General features: G+C 49.4%; 1 pseudogene; it reads left to right on the top strand.

The window, feature by feature from the left end:
* The first annotated feature begins 718 nt into the window (after positions 1 to 718).
* The window catches only part of LOC127917382 (transmembrane channel-like protein 7), an 8,618-nt pseudogene continuing 4,534 nt past the window's right edge, over positions 719 to 4,802 (top strand).

Here is a 4,802-nt window from a genome sequence, read left to right as displayed (position 1 = left end):
GATTCGTTATCCCTTTCATGCCCTGCATCCAGTCCACCGATATCTGAACAACAGCCTCATAGAAATAGCAAATTGAATTTAATCAGAAGCCACTGCCAGATTTCTGATAGGGCTGCACTCAGAGTGTCCTGCCTTGGCAAATCACGCTGTTAAGACACTGATGCCCTATTCAACCACGTACCTGTGTGAGAGTGGATTCTCAGCCCTCACTAGCATGACAACTAAATACAGACACAGACTGTGGAAAATGATTGAAGACTGAGACTCTCCAATACAACCCAACATTGCAGAGTTATGTGCATCCTTTCAATCACACCCTTCTCATTAACCTGTGGTGAGTTATTCACAATTTTCGATGAACAAATAAGGTTTTATATGTAAAATGGTTAAATAAAGAGCAATATTATTGATTATTATTATTTGTGCCCTGGTCCTATAAGAGTTCTTTGTCACTTCCCGACGAGCCAGGTTGTGACAAACTCACTATTATGTTTAATAAACGTATCGTATAGTGTGTGTGTGGAGGCTTACAATGATGGCAAAAAACAACATTTGAGAGTACGCTAACCTGGTGCCAGAGGGGGTACAGCTGACCCTGGTGCCAGAAGGGGTACAGCTGACCCTGGTGCTAGAGGGGGTACAGCTGACCCTGGTGCTAGAGGGGGTACAGCTGACCCTGGTGCTAGAGGGGTACAGCTGACCCTGGTGCCAGAGGGGGTACAGCTGACCCTGGTGCTAGAGGGGGTACAGCTGACCCTGGTGCTAGAGGGGGTACAGCTGGAGGTTGAATGTTTAAAGGGGTACGGGACTATAAAACGTTTGAGAACCACTGCTTTAGCGCATGCCTAAACCAATCCAATGCTGTTACATTTGTAGGGCGTAGTGAACGAGTACACACTTCAGGAAGGATAGATTATTGGGACGTAGCTAAGGACACGCTGTTAAAGATGTGTCCACAGGGAACGACAGTTACTGGCCAAAGTATCTGCTTTAAAAACAATAACAATGAATCACCTCTTTTAAACAGGACGGTTGTAGGCTACAAGCACACGTGGTTGCTAGGCAACCGCTACAACATCCACATGAGCTACAAGGTGTTCTGTGGGTGGGACTTCTGTATCCAGGACCCCGAGGTCGCCGACCTCAAACTCAGCTTCATCAGGAACGAACTGAAGGTTAGCGGTGGAAGTCTGTCTGCCCTTTTCAACTAACTCTCTGTCTCTCTCTCTCCATTATGATTCCTCTGCATCTGTTCCTCTCTCTCTCTCTCTCCATTATGATTCCTCTGCATCTGTTCCTCTCTCTCTCTCTCCATTATGATTCCTCTGCATCTGTTCCTCTCTCTCTCTCCATTATGATTCCTCTGCATCTGTTCCTCTCTCTCTCCATTATGATTCCTCTGCATCTGTTCCTCTCTCTCTCTCTCCATTATGATTCCTCTGCATCTGTTCCTCTCTCTCTCCATTATGATTCCTCTGCATCTGTTCCTCTGTCTCTCTCTCTCTCCATTATGATTCCTCTGCATCTGTTCCTCTGTCTCTCTCTCCATTATGATTCCTCTGCATCTGTTCCTCTCTCTCTCCATTATGATTCCTCTGCATCTGTTCCTCTGTCTCTCTCTCCATTATGATTCCTCTGCATCTGTTCCTCTCTCTCTCTCTCTCCATTATGATTCCTCTGCATCTGTTCCTCTGTCTCTCTCTCCATTATGATTCCTCTGCATCTGTTTCCTCTGTCTCTCTCTCCATTATGATTCCTCTGCATCTGTTCCTCTGTCTCTCTCTCTCCATTATGATTCCTCTGCATCTGTTCCTCTCTCTCTCTCCATTATGATTCCTCTGCATCTGTTCCTCTGCTCTCTCTCTCCTTCTGCCCTCCTCTCCCTCTCCCTCTCCCTCTCCTCTCTCTCTCCTCTCCCTCTCTCTCCCTCCTCCCATCCTCTCTCTCCCTCTCTCCTCTCTCCCTCTCTCCCTCTCCTCTCCCTCTCCCTCTCCCTCTCTCTCCTCTCCTCTCCTCTCCCCTCTCCTCTCTCTCTCTCTCTCTCCCTCTCCCTCTCTCCTCTCCCTCTCCCTCTCCCTCTCCCTCCTCCCTCTCTCTCTCCTCTCTCCCTCTCCCTCTCTCTCTCCTCTCTCCTCTCTCCTCTCCCTCTCCCTCTCCCTCTCCCTCTCCCTCTCTCCTCTCCCTCTCTCTCTCTCTCCCTCTCCCTCTCCTCTCTCCCTCTCCTCTCTCTCCCTCTCCTTCTCCCTTCCTCTCCCTCTCCTCCCTCTCCCTCTCCTCTCCCTCTCCCTCTCCCTCCTCTCCCTCTCCCTCTCCCTCTCCCCCTCTCCCCTCCCTCCCCAGTTATACTTAGAAGAGGAGAGGTTCCAGCAGCGTGAGGCCAGGAGGACGTTGGGTCAGTGGACACACCTCTACTCCCTGCGAGGGCTGCTCCACTTCCTGGTCCTGGTTCTACTGGGCGGAGCCTTCTGTCTCATCTACTATGCCACCATGGCCTCAAAGGCTGAGAGGGTATGTGTGTGTGTGAGTGTGCATGTGCATGTATTAGTTAGTTATTGATTTAATTACTTAGTCAATTTATCAGGTTCATTATTTTGGCAACCTTTTTACTCCCTCCCTCCCCCTCCCCGTCTCCCATCTCTCTCCCCCACCTCCCCCCCCCTCCCCGTCTCCCCCCCCCCCGTCTCCCTCACCCTCCCCGTCTCCCTCCCCCTCCCCCCGTCTCCCTCACCCTCCCCGTCTCCCTCCCCTCCGTCTCCTCCCTCCCCCATCTCCCCTCCTCCCTCCCCTCCCTCCCCCTCTCTCTCCCCCTCCCCCCTGTCTCCCTCCCCCTCCCTGTCTCCCCCCCTCCCTGTCTCTCTCCCCGTCTCTCTCCCCCTCCCGTCTCCCCTCCCTCCCCGTCTCCCTCCCCCTCCCGTCTCTTTCCCCCTCCCCTCCCCGTCTCCCTCCCCCTCCGTCTCTCTCCCCCTCCCCGTCTCCCTCCCCCCCTCCCCGTCTCCCTCCCCCTCCCCATCTCTCTCCCCCTCCCCTCCCCGTCTCCCCCCCCCCGTCTCTCTCCCCTCCCCATCTCTCTCCCCCTCTCTCAGAATGGAGACTATTTGATCCTCCGGTTGCTTCTCCATTACCTTCCTCCCCATCGTCATCACCCTGGTCAGCTTCTTCCTGCCTCCGTCTTCCGCCATATCTCTTCCTTCGAGGATTACTCCCTCACCACCCAGGTCAATGCTACCCTCGTCAGGTAGGAGCATAAATGTCAATCTTTATTGGTACCATCATATCATCCTCATCATCAACATCATCATCATATCAATACATAAATATTGATAATCAAAGTTCTCTCTTCATCATCTTAATTCTTCAACCTTCTTCTCCTCCTCTTCCTCTTCCTCATCGTCCTGTCTCCATCGTCATGTCATCATCATCATCGTCATATGTCATCATCATCTTCATCATCATCATCATCATCTTCGTAATATCATCATCATCATCTTCGCCGTCATCATCATCATCGGCTGCATCATCATCGTCGCCATGTCATCATCGTGCATGTCATCATCGGTCATGTCATCATCGTCATCTTTCATGTCATCATCATCATCTTCGTCATAAATAAATAAATAATGCATATTAAATAAATAAATAAATAGGTCATAATGTCATCAATATATGTTTTAAAAGTCATCAATAAATAAATAAATAAATAAATAAATATAAATAAATAAATGTCATCATCATCATCGTAAATCTTCCTGCTCCTCCTCCTCCTCCCTCTTCCCTCCTCCTCCTCATCCCTGCTCCTCCACATCCTGCTCCTCCTCATCCTGCTCCTCCTCCTCCTCTTCCTGCTCCCAGGAGTATCTTCCTGAAGTTGGCCAGTCTGGGGATGTATCTCTTCTTCCTCTTCAAAAACAGCCAACAGGAAGTGAGTCATAACGACTAACCATCGCTGACAACTACAGATCATATTGACATATTGACAGACCTGTGGTATTAAATGGACTTCATCTACAGTAAATGGACTTGATACTCTGTGTGTCCTCAGTGTTGGGAGAATCAGTTTGGTAAAGAGATGTACAAGCTCTCAGTGTTCGATTTCCTGGCCTGTTTCTGCAACACCTTCTTCATCGCCTATCCTAGAAAGTAAGTTCATATTTCTGCTTTCTGAAGGAATATTTCTGATGAAAACGTATTTGGCCCAATGGAACAGAGCACTTGTGGGACCTGCACTTTCACCTGTCCAATCATCTCAGATCAGTTCATACTGTAGACTATTTTTTGGTGTGTTGTCCACCAACTGGGACTTGAAGCCGCGTCCAGCAACTGTCAACACAACAACTGTCAACACAACAACTGTCAACACAACAACTGTCAACACAACAACTGTCGCATCAAGGGATCCAAACTTCTTGACAAGGTTGCCAGGTGTTGGGTTGCTACAATACTTTAACTATGCAACGTGTGTTTTGGATGTTTTCTAGCAGTATCCTTCATCTTGTCGTCCCTTCATCCCTCCTCGCAGGTGGTTTGTGGACAGGTACCCATCGTCTTGGCTGGCGCGTTTGTCGGGGAAACAGCATTTCCTGATCCCGTTCAATGTTCTAGACCTGGTGTACAGTCAGACGGTCACCTGGGTAGGACTGTTCTACTGTCCCATGCTGCCATTTATAGAGACAGTCAAACTCATGGCCGTGTTTTACATTAAGAAGGTGAGTGTTGTTGTTATTTACATAACTCTTTCTCTCAACACGTCATCTCTCACTGTTTCATTGCTCTCTCTCCCTCTGTCTCCCCCTCTTTCCCCCTCT

This window comes from Oncorhynchus keta, unplaced genomic scaffold (assembly GCF_023373465.1).
Source record: "Oncorhynchus keta strain PuntledgeMale-10-30-2019 unplaced genomic scaffold, Oket_V2 Un_contig_11318_pilon_pilon, whole genome shotgun sequence".
Classification (NCBI taxonomy): Eukaryota; Metazoa; Chordata; class Actinopteri; order Salmoniformes; family Salmonidae; genus Oncorhynchus; species Oncorhynchus keta.
This window is presented reverse-complemented; position numbering and strand designations above follow the sequence as displayed.